This window comes from Liolophura sinensis, chromosome 13 (assembly GCF_032854445.1).
Source record: "Liolophura sinensis isolate JHLJ2023 chromosome 13, CUHK_Ljap_v2, whole genome shotgun sequence".
Taxonomy (NCBI): Eukaryota; Metazoa; Mollusca; class Polyplacophora; order Chitonida; family Chitonidae; genus Liolophura; species Liolophura sinensis.
Window position 1 is genome coordinate 8,987,472 of NC_088307.1, and position 25,203 is coordinate 9,012,674.

A 25,203-nucleotide genomic window follows, 5' to 3' on the forward strand; every position below is an offset into this window, starting at 1 on the left:
AACATTTACACCTCTGCTGTCAAAGTAGTTATGGCAATATCAAAATGTTCATCCTGTAAGTCCTGGGATTAGGATAGACATCTGTCTTAATCCCAGGTATGTCCTGTAGAAGATATGTCAACAATTAGTGCGGTTATGATTTATCACTGATCATTGGGGAATAAAATTCCATGGTTAATTTGTCATCTGAAAGGATAGTCCAGTTAAATTAAACGTTTGATTTCAGCGAACTTCTGAAAGGAAAGCAATCCTATATGTGAGGATCCATTAATTAATTAGTGTTAAAGCTTTCTTAAAGTGTATGATGATCAAAGCTTTGTAAAATGATTTATGATTGTTTTGTGAACATGTTTACGTTGATTCTAATGGGGAATATCAGTGTATTTTTAATGATGTGAAAACTGTATTTCAACTGAAGTGTAGTTTTATCCAGGTGACACTCTGATTTTTCTTCATTCATCCTCCTTAAGGGCCACTTGAGTATGTTAAAAGCTTTTTGTGAAGTTTGATTAATTTCTTATCAAAAAAACTTAAGTCTTTGCATAAGAAGTATGATTTTAAAGCCATTATGTGCTTCTGAAAGTGCATTTTGCATACCTTAATTAAGGTGAAATTCAGTAATGTGTGTTGAAATTATCTCTTCAGCGGACTTTCCAGACAAGGTTTTCTACAAAGTGACGGACAACCTGCCAGAATAGGTACATGTACATGTAAGTTCATTTACAATTTTTAGGGATCCCGTTCTCCCGAACGGGATCCCTTTTGTTATTGTTCTGTTTTTTAGGGATCCCGTTCTCCCGAACGGGATCCCTATTGTAATCGTTCTGTTTTTTCTTATTATTATTATTATTATTATTATTATTTTTTTTTCACCGACTTTGTTAGCAAGGAAACTTTTTTACTGTTCAACATAGAGGTCTGAAATTTTGCACACGTATTTTGGCGGTGATTTTCCAGGGATAAATTCTCCATTTTTTTTTTCATGTCACGTGGTTCGGCCGCCATATTGGATTTTGTGTAAAACTTTTAAAAATCTTCTTCTCCAGAACCACTGAACCGATCGTTATCAAATTTGACATGCAGCTAGTAGGTCACGAGTTCTTTAAAGTTTGCAAAAATGGTTCACTTCCGGTCAAAATTCTGGAAGCTCGCTATTGGTCGAATTTGTGACGTCACAAAAAGTTCTCAAAGTTCAATTGTTCTGAACGTATTCTGATGTATCTTGAGCTGCTGATTCTGAATCTTGTTGTATTTTTTGCATATCTTTGTAACTTTTTGAGATATGAGCAAAAAACTCAAAAAAGTGACGTAATTTCAATGACCTGTAACTCGAGAACTATGGCAGCTAGAAATGTGCAACCTGCACCAAATTGTAGAACAAGACATGCTCTTTCGATCATTCGTCAACAGATTTGAGCTCCGATCAATAGTTTTTTCGCTAGAAGCGTTTAAATGACAACACCGTTTTTTGTTTAGAAAAAGATGGGAATCCTATTGCTTTAACATGGAGTTAGATGGGGACTGGACTGGGTTTGTAGTATTTGACCTGATGCTTTCGACTACCTTCTCCGTGATCTCTCGAAACGGTTGTAGGATGACATTGATTCCAGTTCCCATCTAACTCCAGTACTCTATTAGATGGCGTAGAGATCTAAGTACAACAGCAAATGACATGGACCTGTAAAAGATAGCTTTGTTTTGCCCAGACCTCGTGCTCTTTACTATACGTTAAACAGTCCAGGGTGATTAACAGATATGGACATGTGAACTGGTCCAAGTGCTGACTTTCCAACGATGGCCGAGCTATCAGTGGAGCAGTGAGTCTGTGCATGGCAGGTCGTGGATTGAGATGTAAATGTACAAACCTGCTGTTACACTGGTCGTGTTTTTGCCTTATATCTTACAATTAGCGGGCTAAGTCTGCCAAGGAACGACCGTTTTTCATTGGGCATAGCGTAGCATCATTAAGGTCGCCGATCTATTCGAGGGAATGCAAATGACTGGCCGACTGCCTCAATGACAAGCGGTGTAAGGTCGGATGGAATCTTTGAAAGCCGTGTATGTGGAACATGTGTCCTTCGAACACAGAACATGAAGGGAAAAAACGTCATCGATCCGATCCGGGATCCCGGCCTAGGATCTGCTATTCGCAGATCCATTCTAGTTCTTATTATTATTATTATTTTTTTTTTTCACCGACTTTGTGAGCAGCAGAACTTTAACACCGTTCAACATAGACGTCTCAAATTTTGTACACACAATCTGGCGGAGATTTTCCAGGGGTATTTTTTTTGTTTTTTTCTTATGTCACGTGATTCGGCTGCCATATTGGATTTTGTGTAAAATTTTTAAAAATCTTCTTCTCCAGAACCACTGAACCGATCGCTTTCAAATTTAACATGAAGCTAGTAGGTTACGAGTTCTTTAAAGTTTGCGAAAATTGTTCAGTTCCGGTCAAAACTCTGGAAGTTCGCCATTGGTCGAATTTGTGACGTCACAAAAAGTTCTCAAAGTTCAATTGTTCTGAACGTGTTCTGATGTATCTTGAGCTGCTGATTCCGAATCTGGTTGTATTTTTTGTATATCTGTGTAACTTTTTGAGATATAAGCAAAAAATTCAAAAAAATTACGTAAATTCAATGAACTGTAACTCGAGAACTATGGCAGCTAGAAATGTGCAACCTGCACGGAATTGTAGCCCAAGACATGCTCTTTCGAGCATTCGTCAACGGATTTCAGCTCCGATCAATAGTTTTTTCGCTACAAGCGTTCAAATCAGAACACCGTTTTTTGTTTGGAAAAAGACAGGAATCCTATTGCTTTAACATGGAGTTAGAAGGGGACTGGACTGGGTTTGTAGTATTTAACCTGATGCTTTAGCCTACACTGTCCGTGATCTCACGAAACGGTTGTAGGATGACATTGATTCCAGTTCCCATCTAACTCCACTATTCTATTAGATGGCGTAGAGATCTAACTACAACAGCAAACGACGTGGACCTGTAAAAGTTAGCTTTGTTTTGCGCAGACCTCGTCCTCTTTACTATACGTTAAACAGGCCAGGGTGATTGACAGATATGGACATGTGCCGTGGTCCAAGTGCTGACTTTCTAACGGTGGCCGAGCTATCAGTGGAGCAGTGAGTCTGTGCATGGCAGGTCGTGGATTGAGATGTGAATGTACAAACTTGCTGTTACACTGGTCGTGTTTTTGCCTTATTTCTTACAATTAGCGGGTTAAGCCTACCAGGAACGACCGTTTTTTACTGGGCATAGCGTAGCATCATCAAGGTCGCCGGTCTATTCGAGGGAATGCAAATGACCGGCCGACTGCCTCAGTGACAAACGGTGTAAGGTCGCATGGAAACTTTGAAAGCCGTGTATGTGGAAGATGTGTCCTTCGAACACAGATCGTGAAGGGGAAAACGTCATCGATCAGATCCGGGATCCCGGCCTAGGATCTGCTATTTGCAGATCCATTCTAGTTATTATTATTTTTTTTTCACCGACCTTTTTCGCATGGAAACTTTTTTACCGTTCAACATACAGATCTGAAATTTTGCACACATTTTCTGGTGGTGAATATCTCGGGACAAATTCTCCACTTTATTGCTATGTCACGTGGTTCGGCCGCCATATTGGATTTTGTTTAAAACTTTTAAAAATCTTCTTCTCAAGAACCACTAAACCGATCGGTTTCAAATTTGACATGCAGCTAGTAAGTTACGAGTTCTTTAAAGTTTGCGAAAATAGTTGACTTTCGGTCAAAATTCTGGAAGTTCGCCATTGGTCGAATTTGTGACGTCACAAAAAGTTCTCAAAGTTCAATAGTTCTCAACGCATTCTGGTGTATCTTGAGCTGCTGATTTTGAATCTGCTTGTATTTTTTGCATATCTGTGTAACTTTTTGAGATATTAGCAAAAAACTCAAAAAAGTTACGTAAATTCAATGACCTGTAACTCGAGATCTTTGGGAGCTAGAAATGTGCAACCTGCACGAAATTGTAGCCCAAGACATGCTCTTTCGAGCATTCGTCAACGGATTTCAGCTCCGATCAATAGTTTTTTCGCTACAAGCGTGTAAATGACAACACCGTTTTTTGTTTAGATAAAGGTGCTAATCCTATTGCTTTAACATGGAGTTAGATGGGGACTGGACTGGGTTTGTAGTATTTGACCTGATGCTTTCGGCTACACTGTCCGTGATCTCCCGAAACGGTTGTAGGATGACATTGATTCCAGTTCCCATCTAACTCCAGTACTCTATTAGATGGCGTAGAGATCTAACTACAACAGCAAACGACGTGGACCTGTAAAAGTTAGCTTTGTTTTGCGCAGACCTCGTCCTCTTTACTATACGTTAAACAGTCCAGGGAGATTGACAGATATGGACATGTGCCCAGCTCCAAGTGCTGACTTTCTAACGATGGCCGAGCTATCAGTGGAGCAGTGAGTCTGTGCATGGCAGGTCGTGGATTGAGATGTGAATGTACAAACTTGCTGTTACACTGGTCGTGTTTTTGCATTATTTCTAACTAATAGCGGGTTAAGCCTTCCAAGGGACGACTGTTTTTCACTGGGCATAGCGTAGCATCATCAAGGTCGCCGATCTATTCGAGGGAATGCAAATGACCGGCCGACTGCCTCAATGACAAACGGTGTAAGGTTGCATGGAATCTTTGAAAGCCGTGCATGTGGAACATGTGTCCTTCGAACACAGAACGTCAAGATGAAAACGTCATCGATCCGATCCGGGATCCCGGCCTAGGATCTGCTATTCGCAGATCCATTCTAGTTAAGTTTTTTTTTGTTTTGTTTTGATTGGTGTTTTACGCTGTACTCAAGAATATTTCACTTATACAACGGCAGCCAGCATTATGGTGGGTGGAAACCGGGCAGAGGCCAGAGGAAACCCACAACCATCCGCAGGTTGCTGACAGACCTTCCCACATACGGCCGGAGAGGAAGCCAGCATGAGCTGGTCTTGAGCTCACAGCGACCGCATTGGTGAGAGGCTTCTGGGTCACTACACTGCGCTAGCGCGCTAACCGACTGAGCCACGGAAGCCCCCAATTTTTAAGAGATTTGTATTCAAGTCTTCATTTGGGCTATGACATCTATATTCAGGGAACAATCTACTAGAGCTCCTAGGCCCTATTGTCAATGGCCTGTTGGGGATTTATTTGCCAAAATATACAATCTTTAGATATGCATGCCTCTCTTGTACTTTTGAACAATGGGGTTAAGATATAACCTGAGAAGTGAAACTTTGTATGTTTGATGTTGGTTAACTTAAATGTACATTCACAAGTTATTATTCAACAGGCTGGTATGTGACCTAGGTTAACAACCAGTTAACTGTAAAGTACACACAAATACCAATCACATCTTCTTGGTACATGTTTTTCTCTGAAAAATGCACATTAGTTGATTGATATGTCTGTTTGTCTCTCTGTGAGTTGGTCTGTGGGTAAGAGGACCTGTCAGTTTGTCTGTGGGTAAGTGGGCCTGTCGGTGTGTGGTTGAGTACGCCTGTCAGTGGGTCCATGGATGAGTCATCTTGTCAGTTGGTGTGTGGGTGAGTCGGCCTGTCAGTGGGTCCATGGATAAGTTAGCCTGTCAGCTGATCTGTGACTGAGCCTACCTTTCAGTGGGTCTGTGGATGACCACCCTGCAACAAATTTTTATAACTCTACCTGTACAAGCTAGCACCTTTGTAGTTTATGTCATACCCCGAGCATCAGCATTGGCGTCTAATAACAGCTAACGCAATGTTAAGGTTGGTATTGTATGTTAAACCAAAACATCACATAAAGATGACAATCGCATTAAAATATTTAGGAATGCGATCTATTTAGGTGAACATTGTTCATACATAGGTGTAATTAGAAAGTCCATCTTTATATGGCCAGGACTTTATATGTTATAATGTTCAGCTCTTGACCTATCTTTTCATTTGTACCTTACAAACACAGATTTTCACTTGTAATTCAAGGCTACACAATGTATGTTTTGTATCAGTTCACATATCCTGGTTGTGAACAGTGAACTTATCGGAGAATTAAGCTTTAGCTGTAAACTGTATGGCATCAAAGCTTTTAAAGAATTGTATATTTTTAAATAGTTGTACTGCTAAATCTTGTGGTCTTTACCTAAACCTAGCCTCATTTTAATTTACATTTTCATTCCCCCACCCCACCCCCACGCCTTACTTGGGCTTTATATTTCATATCTATTTTCCCCAGTATTGCATGCAATGCCTCTTAATCGAGACCGCGGACATCTGGGCATGTCGCTCATACAAGTCAGCGGTAAGCAGAGGACGAGGTGAAAGATAACATGGGAGGGTATAGGGAAATGAACAACATTAAACAATTGTCAGAGAAGTACCGCTGATAATCACCAGAAATTATAGTATGTAAGACAACAGAACATTGTACACAGCATATATAAATTGTGTCAGCAAAACCTGGTTTTGAACTTTTGAGGCTGTGAAATAGATTTTGTATGAACTCCATGTTATGTTTTCACTGACGCGTGTGAGCGAGTATACGTGTTGACGCAAATAAAACAGCAAATGCCCAGACGTCCGCGGTCTCGAATACTAGCTTACTATTATGTACATGTGCATGTAATTCCTGCTAAACCATTCCTGCCATAAGTCTGTTTACTAACTTACCACACCTTGATTTGTCTTAAATACCTGACTGCATTTTAAACCTACACAGCTACATGTATATAAGTCAATGTGTTCTTTACTGCATGTATTCCCATCATGTTGCAGTATATTTATTTTGTTTTATTTGATTGGTGTTTGATGCTGTACTCGAGAATATTTTACTGGTTTGATGGTGGCCAGCATCATTGTGGGAGAAAATTCCGGGGAGAAACCCACGAAGGTCCACAGTTTGCTGGGAGATCTTCCCATGTACAGCCAGAGAGGAAGACTTGAAACTGACTCACCGTCACGGCGGCATTGGTGAGAGGCTCCTGGGTCATTACGCCGCCATGCTGTCTGGTTAACCACGCTAACCACCTTGGCCTTGTTGTGACACCACAAGTAAATTGTTACAAGTGTGAGTCAGGGGATCATTTATCAGGCAGACCCTGACAAATGGTGGCGGTTATATCTTTGGCAAATAATGTGCTTTGAGGTAAGACATATAATTTAGGGAAACCATGTTGGTTGATGTCTACTAATGAATAGAGCTGTTGGAAAACTATACTCAAAATGGTGGTTAACATTGAGGCAGACATTCTAGTGGATGTTGTATTTTACTATTGGTAATGGTGTTAACAATCTGCCCCCAAAATGTCCCCTCCCCCCCAAAGTTTTTAAAATAAATATCAAAAAATGTTAGTTTTAGTGCTGAAACTTTATCTTTTCCAGTTGGATATTATCCTACCTTCCAAACAAACGAGACATTTCTAAGATCATGTAGCAGTAGAAGGCAAAATGTGCTTAGTCCTTGGAGAACTTTAAGGTCATTCACCTGGGATTAAGATAATCTAGCTTAATCCAAGCCTCAACTCAAAGAGAGTTTTTTTGCCAAATTCTTCTAGTATTAGCTTCATAAACTTCTATTAAAAACATATCATACTCTATAAAGTATATACCACAGGCTCTACCTGATTTCCTCCCACCATATTGCTGGCCACCATTGTATCAATGAAATATTATTGAGTACAGCCTAAGGCACCATTTATTTTATTTATTTATTTGATTGGTGTTTTACGCCGTACTCAAGAATATTTCACTTATACGACGACGGCCACCATTATGGTGGGTGGAAACCGGGCACAGCCCAGGGGAAACCCACGACCATCCGCAGGTTGCTGGCAGACCTTCCCACTTACAATCAGAGAGGAAGCCAGCATGATCTGGACATGAACTCACAATGACCGCATTGGTGAGAGGCTCCTGAGTCATTATGCTGCGATAGCATGCTAACCGACTGAGCCACAGAGACCCCGCCTAAAGCACCAGTCAAATGAGTGAATAATATATATACCATGCTAAATAAAAAAGAATGCTGTGTTTTTTTAATGTTAAAATCATTTGACAGACCAAGTGTATGTATAACTATGCAGCTTAGCTGAATAGAATGGGCATCTTCCTCAATCTGTGGCCATGTGGGCAGACTGAGGGGGGGGGGGAGTGGGGGGGGGGGGGGGTAACAGAGGCTGATGGGAAGGGGGAAGGTGTATCACATGTTGCAGAACTGAGCTAGGTCTCCATCGTTACATTTATGTGATATCCTGGTGATCAGTAGGTACTGCATGAATAGAAACACATGAACCCTTACAAACGTTCCATCATTCCATCATACCCTTCTGCGTGTACGTGGCATGTATATGTGACTGTTTTATTTTGTATATGTGTATATACATGTATATGTTGACCTACTGTAAATCTTTAACATTTTCAACAACCGAAGCCCTTTTTTTGAACAGTTACAGTAGTTCAAGTATACTGACTGGTCACAGTAGGCTAAGAAATATTTGAATACGCCATAATCTTGGCTGCTCAACCTTCAACATACATACAAAATATGGGTGAAAAACACTGGAGGTATAGCCTGGAGGGTTTCTTTCTCTAGAAATGATACTTTACTGAAAGACGGTTACAAAAGTGTGTGTAATGATGGTTAAGGGGAGACGTTACAACGCTGATTTGGTACATTCATGCGCTGTACATTCTTTTAATATAGTTAAGGTATACAGCACAGAGAGAAGAACCAGAGCAGCAATGATAGTGTGATAGCTGGCAAATGGTCACAGGTTAACTGGGTGAAATAGGTTTCATTTCAGTTTACCCTCTTGTCATTGTATTCACGCTGCAATCTATTCTTAACCACTTCGGCAAATGGTGAGGTCTCTAAACTACATGTCTAGAGGTTGAACAGCCATGATTATCGGGTATCCAAATATTTCTCAACCTACTACATGTATACAGCCATTATATTCAGACTATAGATTTATAAAGACCAGAAGTCTGGAAAAATTTATCTCTCACTAATTTATATATCACTAGGACAGTCCACAGGTTTCATGGGATGTAACATGCTCCTTACATTCCTGCAAATTACCTTACGTCATCAGCAAATTTTGTACAGAAATCTAGAACAACGGCAAGATCACTGCAATCAAGGTGATGAGGCAGGAAGTGATGTCACAAAACACAAACAATCCGTCTCAACCTTTGTGTCTATTAACAATACTTCATATACATACACTTTCTTTATTTAGCATATGTACAACATCATTCTAACCAACACCTAAAACAATTTTATTGATGAATGTAGATTAAATAGTTTCACGGAAGGACACAAGTGATGAGGCTAAGCCTATAAAACAAGTCTGTAAGGTGCGTCTCCCAGGATTCGAAGGTTAAGCTTCTCTGTTGGTGGCAATGATGTAAAGGGAAAGGTGGAGTGCGCAGCAAGTGCTGTAAGGTGTTTGGGACTAACATAATCTGTCCATACAGTGTAAATGCTACATTCATGTAGGTGTGTACTTGATAGGAAGCACTGGAGACATCAGATTTTCTTTTGTGTATCTCAGATGGAGTGTAAAGTAGGTTTGGTTTATGTGGTTTATGCTCGTCCAGAAGTTTCCAGGTAACGCCCCCCCCCCCCCCCTTCCAGCAGCACCACCTGGATGTCTCTGCCTGTAGTCCACCCCGTGCAGTTTATGTGGTTTATGCTCATCCAGAAGTTTCCAGATAGTCTATCAGCCGAGAACTTGTGTAAGCATGTATGTAACCTCTGTGAATGAGACAGAATTGATCACATTACCTCGATACCCCCCCCCCCCCCCCCCAGACTTCCTTCCAGCAGCACCACCTGGATGTCTCTCCCTGTAGTCCACCCCGTGCAGTTTATGTGCTTTATGCTTGTCCAGAAGTTTCGAGATAGTCTATCAGCCGAGAACTTGTGTAAGCATGTATTATGTAACCTCTGAACGAGACAGACTTGATCACATTACCTCGATACCGCAGTTTATGTGGGTCAATACTGAGGCCATCGCTCAAAACATATCTAGGAAAAATTGAACATTCTGATACCAAATTTTAAACAGGCCATTGTGAAGATTCATGCTTAAAGAAATTTCATAAATCTAATTCAAAAGAATGCTTTCCATGAGCGATGACCTATGATAGAAATTCGTGTAGGCCACATACCGTGTAAAACGGATTTCTGTGTGCCCTGTGATCTGTCAAACCACACGTGGAGCGTTGTAGACTCACTTGACTTACAGCCGAACTACATTTCTATGAGTAATTTCTCCTGAGCCAGCTGCAAGGTAGGCATACCCCATTTTCTCTGCATGAGATATTACCTTGTTATCGTGTCTGCCCACTATTTATCATCTATTTACCGTGTTGTCTAACATGTTAGACTTCCGTTTTGATGTAGGCTGTAAAGTAGCTAACATTATAAGATGAATGAATGAGGCGGAACAAAACAAGAATGTGTTATTTGAAAAATACTAAACTTTAGGTGAACTACAGGACAGGTATGTAAGTTCTCCATTATAGTATGTATGCCTTGTCATTGACGCAAGGATAAAACACAATACAGGAATGTGAGTTCTCCGATAGTGTATGTATGCCTTGTGATTGACCCCACATAGAGCTAGAGCATGTGTGCTGTTGTTGATTTCAGACCAGGTTACTAAATTCTCAGAAATGTGATCAGCAAGTTAGCATTGATGTGTAGGCCGAGGGACAGCTCCTTCCACTGTATAAATGGTATATGCGTTATCTCCCCATACCATATTGTTGGCAGCCCGTTAGGGGGCACCCCTATCTGTTCCGTCTGAGCAACTCACCATCGACCAACTTGCTCAGACGTCGCGGTGTTGAAGAAGTGAGTAGCTGGTAGATGTATGTGAATAATATGGTACTTCTCTACCGTCGTGAGTGCATAAAGCAGTACTGTGTTAAGAGTATCTGGAGGTAGACCAATTGTTCACAAAAGCGACGTGTTGAAGTCATGAATGTACGGTTATTGCTATTGCTCAGTTGATTGCATGAAGTCAAGGCTGCAGTGATGTCGTGATGTTCACCTTGTGGGTGCTAGGTTACATTATAATGTTCTGATACACTGTAAGACTTATCACACTGTAAGATTTCAATACACTGTAAAAACATGATTCATTGTAAATATTCTGCACAAAAATTAGAGCTAACACTTGTGTTTTTTATGTTATAGTGATATTACACTGTGAAGCCACTGTTTTCTATCTGCTACATTTTTCCCTTGAATACAGCAATTCAAAAGGAGAAATGGACTTTTGTCTTTAAATTAAGGCACCCACGGTGTCTAATGTAGCCCAGCCCGGTTACACATGTATAACATTGAACATTCTAGTGGAGTACTATATAAATATACAGATAAGTTGCGTGGACAGGGCTAGAAATATTTTATTGGTGAATGTGACAGGGGAGTAAGCATTTTAACCCGTCACATTTTGGTCTTGTACTTCTGTGTGTGCCTTTTACACTGATAGAAAAACACGTTTACAAACTCTTTCTTTATTTGATTGATGTTTAGCTTGATAGTCTCAAGAATTTTTCATTTAGTTTAAACTAGCACAGTAAAGCCAAAAAAAGTTGACAACATACTGTTGCCTGTCTATGACCTCATGCCACAAACTGTCACTCTATCTTCCAGGTCACAATAAAAACTTGAATATGTCATTGAAAAGTTAGGGCAGCATTAGTGTAGATGAAACTCTATCATATGGAATATGTTTGCATAGTTGAACATGTACATGGAGGTTTCAAATAATAGACCATTGAAGTGGTTTATTCTTTGTTCATCATGAGGTAAAGTTCTATTTACAAAAGACAGGCTGCAGTAGGCTTGCCGATCCTACTTACATGTACTTCCTAATTCCGCAATAACCATATTAAGCTGTGGCTATATTCCTATCATGTTGCAGTATATTTGCTCAAGGCTTTATTTGAGTAACAGGCCGTTACAAAAGGTTTTGCTATCTGACTGTGATATTGACTGTAATCCTCATATCAAAAACAAGGAATAAATATGTACATGTACATGTAAGCCTAAGGTAGGCAGTAGTTTGTTTATATACATATTTTTCTTTACTTACAGGGTGAGAATCGGCGGTTACTGTTTTAATTAAGATTAAGCGAGCAGACAACTGAGCTCCTAGCCTCTATTAACAGACGACATCAGGAGAGGAATTTTGTTGGTATGGCAAATGTGTTTTTTCTTATATTTCATGAAACTAAATTTATGATTTATTTCCTCAGAGAAGTACTACCATACCCAGTACAGTTAATTTCTCTTAAAGATGCTGCAATACAGATTTATTGTTTGATAGTTGGTATGCCAAAACTATATGCACACGACCAAGGAAACTATACATTATTACTAGAATACCTAAATACTTATTTAAAACTTAATTACTACTTATTTTAACTATAATTTAAACAGATGATAAGTACACTATTTCTTTGTATGAATTAAATTTTTATCATGTTTTTTTAACCAGCTGTTTTAATTTCAATTGAAACTTTGTTTTTAAGCCTTAAAAATTCGTGAATTGATACTGTCCACAGCATCTAATAACTTATTAAAGAGTCTGAAGGAATTAAAAAGTAGAAAGCTTTTACAGGAAGTTCAGAGATCTCTGGTTCGAATCTCCAGCTGACAAGTCTGGTGGGGACTCCTGTGGCAAGCAGGTTTAAAGGTGTACATGGAGCTTGTAATTAGGATGCGACACTTATGTGGACTTGAGGGAAGTTGCATGGAAATGACATGGAAAAACGTAGACATGAATGTAACAGGGTTGAATATAAGCACTGGTCTACCTCCAGGCAGAAGGGAATTCTCCTTTTGTCTAGAGGTAGTGGTGTGGCTTGCAAGCTCAGAGATCACAGATTCAAATCCCTAGACGGTAAGACTGGGTCACTTTGTGTTTTTTTTTTTAAAGACGAAGCAGCCTCAAAACTTATTGGGATTAGACATTTGGTTACACAGTTGCTGTGGTAACATTTTTTGTGTAAAAAAAATATTATCCTTATATTTCCAACATTTCAGTGGGTGTATAAAATGGTTGTATTGACATGCAGGCTTTTCCCATGTAATCATGTATATATTTCCTGAAAACGTATAAATGTGTTAACTAAAAATTTCAGTTGAAATCATTCACATTCTAATGTCACTGTGGCTTGTTTGGATGTACGCGTATGAATTAACATGGCGAGTCAATTTTAAATGTTGATCTCATTGTGACTTTTGAAATGTTTTTTGCCTGGGTATAAATCTTTTTGAGTTGTCATAATAATGACTGAAGAATTGGGCATTGATCTCCAACAAAATGCACGACTAAAATATGAAAACATTATGGGTGTCCTGGGCCATCGCTGGCACAAAAGGTTGAAATGTTTGGTGTCAGTGTGATTTTCAGGCACTTGCTCAATGAGCTTGGAGGTCCTGGGTTCAAAAGAAGCTGCGTTTTTCAGTCAAGATTTTTTTCATGCACTTTGATTTCTTCCACGCATGGACATGATGACTGTCATATTAGTGGAAAATTCTTGAGTATGACAAAAACACGAATGAAATTAAATTTTATTTTTCAGTTTTCATAAGCCAAAGAAATAAAATCTTCTCTGTGACAGTGCCTAAGTAACATACCGATGTGTGTAGGAAGACTCGCGTAGTGATAGCATTATGTCATCATTTTGGCCGTAATGTTGGCCTACATGCAGGCTAAAGTAAAAGTAAACAGTTTGGCAGATTTCATTTCTTTTTTTTTCTTGTGATGTAAGGCTGTGGCATGGCTTAAATTTATGCGTGACTTTACGGACTCAAGGAGTTCATGCTTTTGAGTAACTTTCAGTTATTCTGGAGTTCTTCTTGAAATCCATTGCTGTAACAAGTGGAAGCTGGTTTAGTACATGTGATCTCATTGGTCAGTGGGATGTTTTACTTGTAGTATCTGTGATCTCATTGGACAGTGGATCATTAATTTACATGTACTTCAGTACAGTGTGAACTCATTGGTCTATTGGTCAATGGACTTGAGGCAGTTGTCATTATATTTTAAATAGATTAATGGGTCAGGAATGACCCTGTTCTGATGAAAAAGATAGGAGTTTTATTTTGTTTGCCATTTCAGGTTTATTTTCGTGTGTCAGCTCACCAACTTGTGCGGCCGGCATCTTGGCACTTGAAATTTACAAAGATGGACAGAGATCTAGCAAGGTATGATCTGACCAATAAGGTCCTGTCTTGATTGTATTTGTTATAGGTTATGTGAACGCACTAATTTTCCTTACTATTTATGTAGTAAATTTGTCAACTTCAACCCTAAAACTATATATCCCCCTAACTGTGGGAATCATGTGTGCAATTATAGCTGTCTTGCTCCATAAGGTTACCTTGAACACCTCTGTACTTCCCTTGATTGCATCAGTACACTAATGCTGGGCACCTAATAATTTGTCTATCCTTAGTCATAGTTGTCTCAGTTATTAATTGCAGGTAGGTGTTGCCATGCATTCTTACTAGTAAGTCCACACAAGCATGACACTTGTGTAAACTGGATAATTTTCAAGCATGCAAGGGAGATAACTACTGACATTACTATCAATTATCATATTTTGAATGTCTTAATCTTTACTTTAATTGTTTGAGAATGTTTTTATTGATCAGTGTTGATTATGGGTTTCCTCTAGGTCATTACTGGTGATTCTAAGCAATTAGCCAGTATGTGTGTCAAAAGGTCTAACTTGCCAAATAGTGGCAGTGATATAGGGCTATGATAGTACAAGTAATCATTTTTACCCTACAGGTAAATCACTACATTTTGACATTGGCAGGCATATACAATAATGAAAATCAGGCATGGGAATTTTCCTACAATTGGCTGATTTCCAACCTTTTTGTTCAAAATTCAAAACAGAAGTAGTTGATTTTGTTGGGACAGGTGATTGCTAATGTAATTTGAAGATAGGGTGAGGCATATATTGTCAAACTCTTTTCTGCTTTTATGTTGACTACCTGTTTCACAAAGTGCACCCAACGTAACGTGTGCAACTACATGTACAGTGTAGGTATATACTTTATGGCGCCATGGTACTAACGTGCATGGAGCGCTATTTGCTTTACAGGCCACAGTTCTTATTGAAGGTTTAGAGTCATTCCTGCAAGCCCAGCACATAGTTGTGGAATATTTAATTCAGTGATATTTATGATGGAAAAAAACTTGTCATTTGTGACATTATTAATTTCTGACAAATCATTTTCTTTGAAGATGTCCATCACAAAATCAGCATGGAAATCAAAATACTGATACATGTGCACTATGATTTATTTTGGCAACTGATCTCCATTATATGGGGCCTCCGTGGCTCAGTTGGTTAGTACAAGTGAAATATTCTTGAGTACGGCTTAAAACACAAATCAAATAAATAAATAAATCTGCATTATGTTTTTTTTTCCACACTACATGTACTTAGTAGTATATAATTGAATAATAATGTCCTTGATACTGTATTTGAAGGGTATTACAATGTGAAAATTATCGTTTTCAGAGGTCATGAAGAACGGAGATTGAACGCCCGCCGAGGTAATTGTAACAGTGTATTTGCTTAAAACTGTTGATGCTGAAAGGTAGACCTAGGTTGTATTTTTATTTTTGTGGTTTAACGAGTGGTGACTGTAGTGACTTAGAGGCACTTTCCTTTGAAACACTTTAGGACTCACGAGGTGTAGGTTCAATCCAAGCCTCTGACAGAGAATTTCTACATTCTGACTCTAAGAGGGGCTTTTGTGCCCGTGAATCTGGGCAAACTCTGTTGATCGGGTACAGTGATTATCAGCTGCATTGTTTTTTTTTTCTTCATTGTACTCATGCTTCTTGTATGTAGCTCAGTTCACTTGTAAAAAATTCGTTCTTTGACATTTTAATATATTACAACTGGTGTCATGTATGCGACAAGGGAGGTAACTCATTGAAGGCTAGCAACAATGGAACTCAAAGGTTCACAGGAATTTCTGGCAGTCATTCAATGACAATTAGAATTTGGTAGGGGAACAAGTTCCTAAATTAATTAGCAGTATGTGGAAAACGACTTTGAGTCTATTAGAGGTGTCTTTTGTGTCATCTAACATCAGTTCTCATCATCTAAAATGGGTTTGTTGGAGATAACCTGGTCAACCCTCTAAAAAATTCCAGCTCGTCAAAAACTTTTAGTGGGCATGTAATGGATTTTCTGATCTTTTAATTTTTTTTTTTTTTTTCAATACTATCTTTGTAATACTTCTTCATTAGCCAGCATGTAAAAAAGGGCCAGCAATTAACTTGTGATGGATTTTCTTCTCTTGTACATTTTTTCTTAATGTTGATTTCTTTAGAAATTCTGCCTTCTTCAGAGACCAGAATAAAAAAAAACTTCTGACTTACCCTATTTTTCCTGATAGCTTGAGCTGGTTTACCCGGACAAAAAATTATTAAAGGATGGCTCTGTGCTTAATAAAGGTGTTTCAGCCGACATTCAGATGTCACCTTGGCAACTAAAATAATAAAAGGTGAACTGCAAAGGTAGTTGAACTGAAGGTGAAAGGTATGAGAGTAAATACATTAAGGTCATTGTTACATTGTTACATTGTTGTATTATATTACCTACATGCATGCATGCCATTTGTAGCTTATGTTAATTTGGCCAGAAACAAGCACCAACATTTGAACACTTTGTAAGTTGTAAGTTCCACCACTCTTGTCTTTGATTTTAATATATTTATTTATTTATTTGATTAGTGTTTTAAGTCGTACTTCAGAATATTTGATTTATATGGTGGCGGCCAGCATTACGGTGGGAGGAAACCCACGACCATCCGCAGGCTGCAGACACACCTTCCCACGTATGGCAGGAGAGAAAGCCAACATGACCTGACTTGAACTCACAGCGACGGCAGTGGTGAGAGGCTCCTTGGTCCTTCCGCCGCGTCGGCATGCCGTCTTTTATTTTGAAATGCGGTGATGTCAAATAAAGCTGTCCTAGCTCATAATCTGACAATCATCACAAAAACAAGTCCATTTTTTCAAAACATTAATGACAGCTGGGCCACCAATTCTAAAACATTCTAAAAACTAAGGAAAGGTCAGCACTGGAGATTTTCCATACTGAAAGATTACCTGAGACAATATAGTAAAGATTTATATTAAAAATAAGTAAATAAATTATGTGCACAATGGAAACATCTGTAATGTTATCAAATATTAACTGAAAAAGTCTGTTAATTAACAGTATAGTTTTTTGTGAAAGTCAAAGCATTGCACTTCGCCTTTCAGCCTGCCAACTTGATGCTGTATTAGCTTGATAAGAACGCCCAGTCTCATTGTTTGAGCTGGATTTCAAAAGCTACACTTTTAATAGTTGGCTGAATACTTAGTAAGTGCCTTGAATATGTTTTTGAATACACAACCACTAAGAGCTTTATTGTATAAAAGCAGAAGTCCATTACCTAGAAGTACGCAACTTCCTGTATCTAGTCTCCGTGACACTTTATGCTTTCGTTTGATTTCTAACACACTTGTGTGACATATCTGTACAGCCATGTATTATTTTCTGTCTGTTATGCAGTAAAAGTTTAAGAAACGGCTGATGTATGGTGGGAGAAATTGATGTAGACTTCAAAAATCAAATTACGACAACGGAGAGTTTTGCACAAGGACAACAATGAGAAAAACATATTTATCAATCTTACAGATCAAAGTCTGCTTGGCTTCAGTGAACATGACAGTTTATTCGTCTAAGCCAGTGAACACACTACAATGTTCAGGAGCTAGTGCAATAGATTTCTCCTAGAATGTTTCTTTTAGTTTGGCGCTTGGTCAGGGCGATGTTCATGGACACAAGCGTCATGTTTTAGCAATCCTGTTTGTCCTCATCCTACAATTTTGTAAGCATTTGGTCTAGCTTGCTGTAGCGACTTCAGGGAATTTACTGAGCATAGCAGGACCTTCTGATTTAAAACAGAATCTTTCATTCTGATGTTGGGAAGACATTTTGGTTTTAAATCTGACTTTGCTAAGGAAAAATAATGCAAAGTGACAATAATTGTCTTCAAGCAGTGACTATCCCGAGATCTTTTTCTGGCCAGCTCAACCTGACAAAGTTACTTTCAGCGCTTGTGATTGGCTGAGTTCATAAGGGCTTCTACAGCATGGCTACCCTGAGTGAATTCTCCGTCAGTGCCAAATCCTCATTGTTAAACTGTGTCCTTTATCATATTTTCTGTGTATATATAGTGACAGAATTTATGTTCACTTTAAGGTGAAATACAGAACTGCCGTTCCAAAGTGATATTATTTCGAAACCCTGGTCAAGCCTTTTGGGAGTGTTTCGAGGCATGGATGAACGCTATGTATTTGCAAGTCATACTTTTGTTTCAATCTGAGGTTTGTATTTTTTATGTTTCACTTACATGTACATAAAATAAACATCATGTCTGTATTTAATCCAAGATATTAAACTCAATTTGTTGAGAGTGAAATTTTTATTCCTCAATACATTCGCCTGCCTACGTGCAGAACAACAGGTAAACAACCTGAAAGAAAAAGAAGTTAATGCAACTTTGCACTCTATAAGCTAAGTAATGTAGCTACTGGAACATTACCTTAAAAAAGAATTGAAGGCATTATGATCCATTTTCACTGATACTTCTCATGCAGCGTTTGATTCCATGAAATGATGGTATCAACAGTCTTAGGGGATATATGCTCAGTGCAACTAACCTTTGACCTACATATACTTTGTCATGAGGCCATGGGGTAAATGCAATGATGAGGGTGGAGGTTTTGTGGTTAACTCATCATCCTGTAGATCAGCTTCAGAGCTGAATTTTTGAGAGTTTTTAATAACCTTTGAAACAGTTTCAGCATCTGGTCTGCTGTATGCCTATGTCAACTTCTGATCTGTTTGATATTAGGAAACAAGCAATTTTCGACTAGGCCGAGAGTATGTCATACTACGCAATCCTACCATGTTGGAGAACATTATGTGGTATGACGGGACACCTATGTGGGTGCGAGTGGCATTGGACCGCGTGAATGGACGACTATTTGGGCTGTATAAGGTGGGTGAATAATCAGACGCTAATATATCCGAGCCTTTTGGGCACAGTTTGTGGTACAATTAACCCAAGTAACAAGAACATTTAGAACATTATTATGCAACAACGCTAAAAGTGCCAAAAAGGTGGCTCCAAATACCATACTATACATAGATATTATCAAATACCCTTTTCTCCTGAAGAAAAAAATCTAAAAAAATATTAACAACCATGCATACTGGAAAATAAGTTTTGTTGCTCTTCCATCTGATTTTGGCATAATTTTTACATTTTGTTCTCCTTGAACATAATATCATACATGTAGTTTACATTGAATATATAGAAGTACATGCTATAAACCAAGCTACTGGGTGCAAAGACAAAACATGAATGTTTTCTTCACAGCAACTTTTGAATGTGTATAGAGAGGAGTGCAACAACATCCTTTTGGGGGAAAAACATTTGGGGGGGTGGGGGACATTGGCAATCATGCTTCTATATGTATATTGAAGTAGGTGTGGTAATGATATGTGCTAGCATTGGGGGGAGGCGAGGTGTTCATGTAGCTGCACTAAAATCAAGGGATTAATTGTCACGCTTTAGGGTAATGCTGTTTGATTATTGTAGGGTTCAGTTTTGATGGTATATCATATCAGATAGGAAAATGATAGGAAATCTAATGTAAACAGCTGCTACAAGAACTAGCCACACCTTGAAATCAAAAACTCCATATTTAAAAACGGAGATTTGGCCAATCATTGTTGCTATGCAGTTCTAAACCCATTGACGATTTTTATATTTCCAAGCAACTCTAAAACAATTACTGTCAAGGATATTGTTGGCCTTTCACAAAACTCCCTGTTGTCCTAATTTTTTAAAGTCTATTTGAGTCAACACAACCGCGTTTGGATCCCACCATGCGTCAGCCATTTCTAAAACATTAGCTGCACAGTAGAGAAGAAAAAAAATGTTCATAGATATGTCACATAATGTTTTGGAGATGGAAGAAATGTGTAAAGTGCCGTGGAGACTAGCCATAGGGAAATTGCACACTATTAGGTAATGGACTTCCGATTATATACATTTATGATTTCTTTTGTTCCATGCTTGGCTGTCTCCAATATTTCTTGTGTGCAGGTGTCCTTAGCTGACCTGTTAAGATGGCTACCAGAGATAGTCCTGGCCACTTTTCAGACTCTGGATCCAAAGGTGTATGGGATCATGGCTAAGAAGGAACAGGGAGACGTGTACCTTTTCCTTAGACTCCCAGGTAAGCAAAAAGAAAATTAACCTTTTTATGCAATCACTGTGTTACAGACAAGGAATTACCGTACCTTCTTAATAATTACACACACTTGCTAATTGACACTCACCGAGAGTAAGCAGGTAGATCAGAGGAGTGTCCCGCGAGGCGCTCACTGCCGGCAATCTCAGCCTGCCCGCTGGAGTGTAGGTCTGACCAGGTATACTTGTATAAAGCCAGCCTTTCCCCACAGCTTATACACGGCAGCTCACAGTGTGCTTTTTCAGAATACACGTGAGTTTAAAAATTAAAAAAAAAAATAAATATCACACACAATGTCATTTCCGGCTGTGTCCTACAAACTCTGTTATCCGATATTTAAAGTAGATGGTAGTGTGGCATTATTTATAGGTGAACATTGAACACCCCTCTGCATTAGGCATTACATCTGCCGGATTGTCTTGAATCTACTGACCTCTTGTCTTCCTCGCCATTCGTGTATGAGGCCCAAATAAGAATAGGACGTGGATGATTGCTATGCAATCATTGAATTAACAATGCTGGCTTACATATGTGAATAAAACACCCGTGGCGGTAAAGCACGAGCGCCGGACATATTGGCAGACTTTACTGACCAGATGTCTATTTTGGCGGGAACATGACATACATCTGACAACTCGTCTCAGTGAAGAGCACTAGGAGTGGGGGCCACAACCTTTTTAGATTACTTAAAAAAAGATAGTTTGTGACATATTACCACAGGTATTTCAAGAAAAAGATAGTAATGTATGTACATATATGTCATTAAATTAGATAAACAGGGCTTTGTAACACATTCAAATGGCTTAATTGAAAGCTCACTTGTTATGTACCAGACAACCATAAGAGAATATCAATCTCTGAAGAGTAAGTATTGCTGTGAAAGGCAGTGCTAATTTGACAGAAAGTGCATAAACAGTTTGCACAGAAAGTTCAAGTGGTTAGATCCAACTGAAATGCTGAAAGGCCTGATTTCCCAGTACCCGGACGAGAATACAAACCATTTAGATTTCATCTGGCACCTGCAGCTCTGGGACATGCGAGGCTCAGATGTCATTTCAGACGTAAGACCTAAATGTATAGGTTCTGTGTCCTAACAAATGTCTGAAGTAAAGAGAAGAATTGTCAAATTCTCATATGTATTTATCTGTTAATCACTCTAAAGGTATGCTCAAAAGTTACAAGTGATGCAGAGTATGACACGCTATCAATAAACATATTAACAGGTACCTAAATATCCCATTCTGTTGAAACCTCACTCAGTTCATTCCGACTGGAAATAAACTGAAGCAGCTTGACAAACTCTTCAGTTGAACGTTAGTAAGGCTAAATATGCAAAGTGTATCTGGGTATATGGATTGCAAAAAATCAAGACTTGTATGTATCCAGCTGATAATGTATTTTTAAGCAGCTTTCTCAAATTATCGGCAGGCCTAGTCTACATGTACATATGCTGGTGAATGACCAGTTACCGACTGTGAGAAAAACTTTTGAATCAGGTTTTATTATTAATGTGGCAATAAAACCTTTATTCACTGGAAGCAGGCCTTTATCAGCAGGAATCTCCAACACCTGCCTTGGATTGGTCAATCACCCCTATGGTGAATGGAACAATCTCCAAGTGCTGCTCACTGTATATCAGATGAGTCTATCTAGTAAAATCACTAAGGGTTACAGATGCTCCCACACTAACTTTGTTATTAAATTTCTGTCCAGAATTTCTCCCTCTTACTGTATTTGACGTTTGCAAAGTTTTTTAGTATCTTCCTTGCAGTAAATTGAAAAAAAAAAAACATACACCCCATGTAAAGTGATGTTTATGAGAGTACATCCACTTCTGAAAAGCCGGTAATTACAAACATGTGCTTAGCCCATCTTCATGGACTTTGTGCGTTTGTTTTTTTTTTTTTGTTTTTTGTTTGTTTTTCATCTTGACATCGCATCACCGAGTGCATTTCTGCCTCTTACAACCGTTCACAAAAAGAGAACCTTTAAAAACATGGTAGTCTGTCTCATTGAGGTGTGACAGAGGCATGGACAGCTGTCACTGATCAAGTACCAGTAATCCCTTACTCCCCACAGAGAGCATACGACTGAAAGGCATCGTGGTATACATTTTCTGAAAATGTGTCTGAAATTATTTAGAAGGTACGGTATGTCATCATAATGTCTGTCCGTCCATCTGTATGAAAGATCAAAGTTATGCTTTCTAAAGCGATATTTGTCCATCTGTATGAAAGATCAAAGTTATGCTTTCTATAACTATAGCTACCCATGCATCCATCCATCATCCATCTGTATGAAAGGTCAAATTTCTGCTTTCTATAACTATAGCCACCCATGCATCCATCCAGCATCCATCTGTATGAAAGGTCAAATTTCTGCTTTTTATAACAATGTCTGTCCCCCCATCTGTATGAAAGATGAAATCTCTGCTTTATATATTAAACAATGTCCATCCATTCATCCATCTCATCATACACTGGTGTGCTCTTTTTAGCCAATTTACATGTAATTGCAACTGGAATATTTAGTTTCTTTTTTTGTGGGCATGGTTAGTCCATCTAATGAACCACATACAAGTGTTGATATATTACTTTTCCAAAATACTGGGAAAGAAATGTAGTTCTTTGCAACTAATATTTTTTGACAATTTTGACACTTGTGACATGAAGATATGAATAAAACTTGTACAGATTCTCAGCTAGTCTTAGTTGCTTTTCTTCTTTTTCATGCGTGTAATTATAACCAGTGTAAGGTCAAGGCTGTGATCTGATGTAAGTACCAGTGTTTTGTGCAGTTTTCGGCAATTTTTTAAGTTTTCCTTATGCCCTAACATCATAGGCTCTGCCAAGTGTTTTCAGTTTACATTTTCATTACTAACATGAGTGTTTTGAGTTCAGATTTTATTGTCTCTCTTTCTGTAGATACATGCAACCACAGGTGTGTTATTGTAAGTGTTTATATGTACCGTAATTCGTTGACATTTTTGGACCAGCTGAGCAGCACTTGTGGAAGGGATGCTCGAGGGAAAGTTGAAAAAACAAGGTCATCGGCTGTAGGGGAATCTGCTCAGATAAGTTGAATAGCGGACGCGAGTGGTTGATGGTTCTCGCCTATACGACCGTAGATAATATAGAAAGTCGGCACATCTCAAGTGGCGGGCATGTGCCTGGCTCACCAGTGAAGGGGCGGAGTAAGCTTTGACTGGTCAGTCTGAGTTAACACACAAGGCAAAACTGTAGGCCCCATCGCTCAGGTAATTTCCCCGAGCCACGTTGTCTTTTTGCACTATCATTTGTTCACCGCGGGTAACAACAGTTGCGAAACTGTTTAATAACCTATTACACAACTTAATTTATTATACAAGCTCATCTGTAAGACTTTGTGTAGCAAACCAACAACACACGTGTAGGTACAGCAAACATTAGTAATACACTATAATTCTACTCAGACCTTGGTCCTTCTCAATAAAGTGTGAGCCGATGCAACGTGAGGTGAAATTAGTTGTCCCTTGCGTGTAATCCGATTGACCCACCATAACTGGGCCAAGTCGAGAGTGTGTGGTTTTTTTTGGTAGGTTGATAACTAGCCACTGCGCTGCTCCACCTTTAAATTCAGAATTTAGACTTAGCATTAAATGATTCTTCTGGTAATCAAACATACATGCGTCTTTACAACTTATGAATGGAGGCTTTCGTGATCTAACAATATCATTCTTTGTGTGGATATTTTGGGGAGGAAGGGTCTATCCGAAACTGACAATGTATTCAAATATAAACACCCAAGTTGTATTGATATACAAATCGCCACTTCGCCAAGCTCTGGGTATAGCCTTTGAAGGTCTATCTTTGTTTGTAGGACTAATCAATCATGGCAGAGATCCGATCGGATCACCTGTTGCTTTGGTAACTGTTTTGAATTCTACCCGTGGTAAATAGATTACATGTAAGTGTTATGTATATGTTTGTAATACACCTATACCGGGACATGATGTTTTGATGGCTTTACTGAAGTGGTTTAGTGACAAAATTCAAAATATAGTGCACAGATTCTTCCCTAGGCACTTGACAGTACATAAAATTTTCAGCCACCGTCTGCTAGTCTAGATTTGGTGGGAGATTTCACAACTGTGTTGACTTTTTTTTTCCAACGAGGTTTGAACATGTGTTAGTTTAGGAAACCTTGTCCCGAGTATGTTTACATGTATAATGAACAGTTTCTGAAATGAAATGGAGCAGGAACATAGAACACTTCTACAATGAGATGACAACACACCACGACCTTGGACACCCACCCAGTTTTTTACGGGAGCTTAACGTCAGTCAGGTCTTTATCGGTAAAATACATTTGCATGATGATTTGGTACATTTATTTATGGGACTGTGAACAGACAACCCTGTTCCCTGTATAATGCATTCACCGATGCAGTGTGGCTGACAGCTGGAGAAGCAGCCATAAGCTATAAGCTTGAAGGTATGACAGGAACATGCCTTGAGACAGTTTCGGAATTTACAGGTTTGTAAGCAACTATGGCTTGATGCTTTCTTCATTTTAATTCATGGATAGAAATAAAGGTGTTGTCCGTAATTCTTCAAGCTTGTATCCACCTGACTACTTTCATCTGGCCAAGCATGTGCACAGCTGTCCCATGGCGATGTTTGTCTTGCCATCGGTCGAGGTGGGAAAACAGTCACCCACCCCCACCATTGTGGCACTGTTTTAAGTTTGGATCATTTGAAGTAAAAGTGACAAATTTCAGCCTCGATGCATGAACAAGATCTTCAGTAACTGTGAATGTGTTTGATTCTTGAAATTTTGAGATCAC

At 38.9% G+C, this 25,203-nt stretch overlaps 2 long non-coding RNA genes across 3 annotated transcripts in view; both read left to right on the forward strand.

Annotated features, from left to right (window-relative positions):
• LOC135480185 (uncharacterized) overlaps nucleotides 1-25,203 on the forward strand; it is a 58,902-nt gene that overhangs the window by 12,415 nt on the left and 21,284 nt on the right. The window lies entirely within an intron of this gene.
• On the forward strand, nucleotides 637-15,605 carry LOC135480665 (uncharacterized). Of its 2 annotated transcripts, XR_010445952.1 has the most exons (4): nucleotides 637-710; nucleotides 12,122-12,221; nucleotides 14,154-14,239; nucleotides 15,571-15,605. It is a non-coding gene; the product is annotated as an uncharacterized LOC135480665 (long non-coding RNA). The 2 variants fall into 2 exon arrangements; XR_010445951.1 differs by lacking the exon at nucleotides 637-710 and having other exon boundaries at nucleotides 12,035-12,221.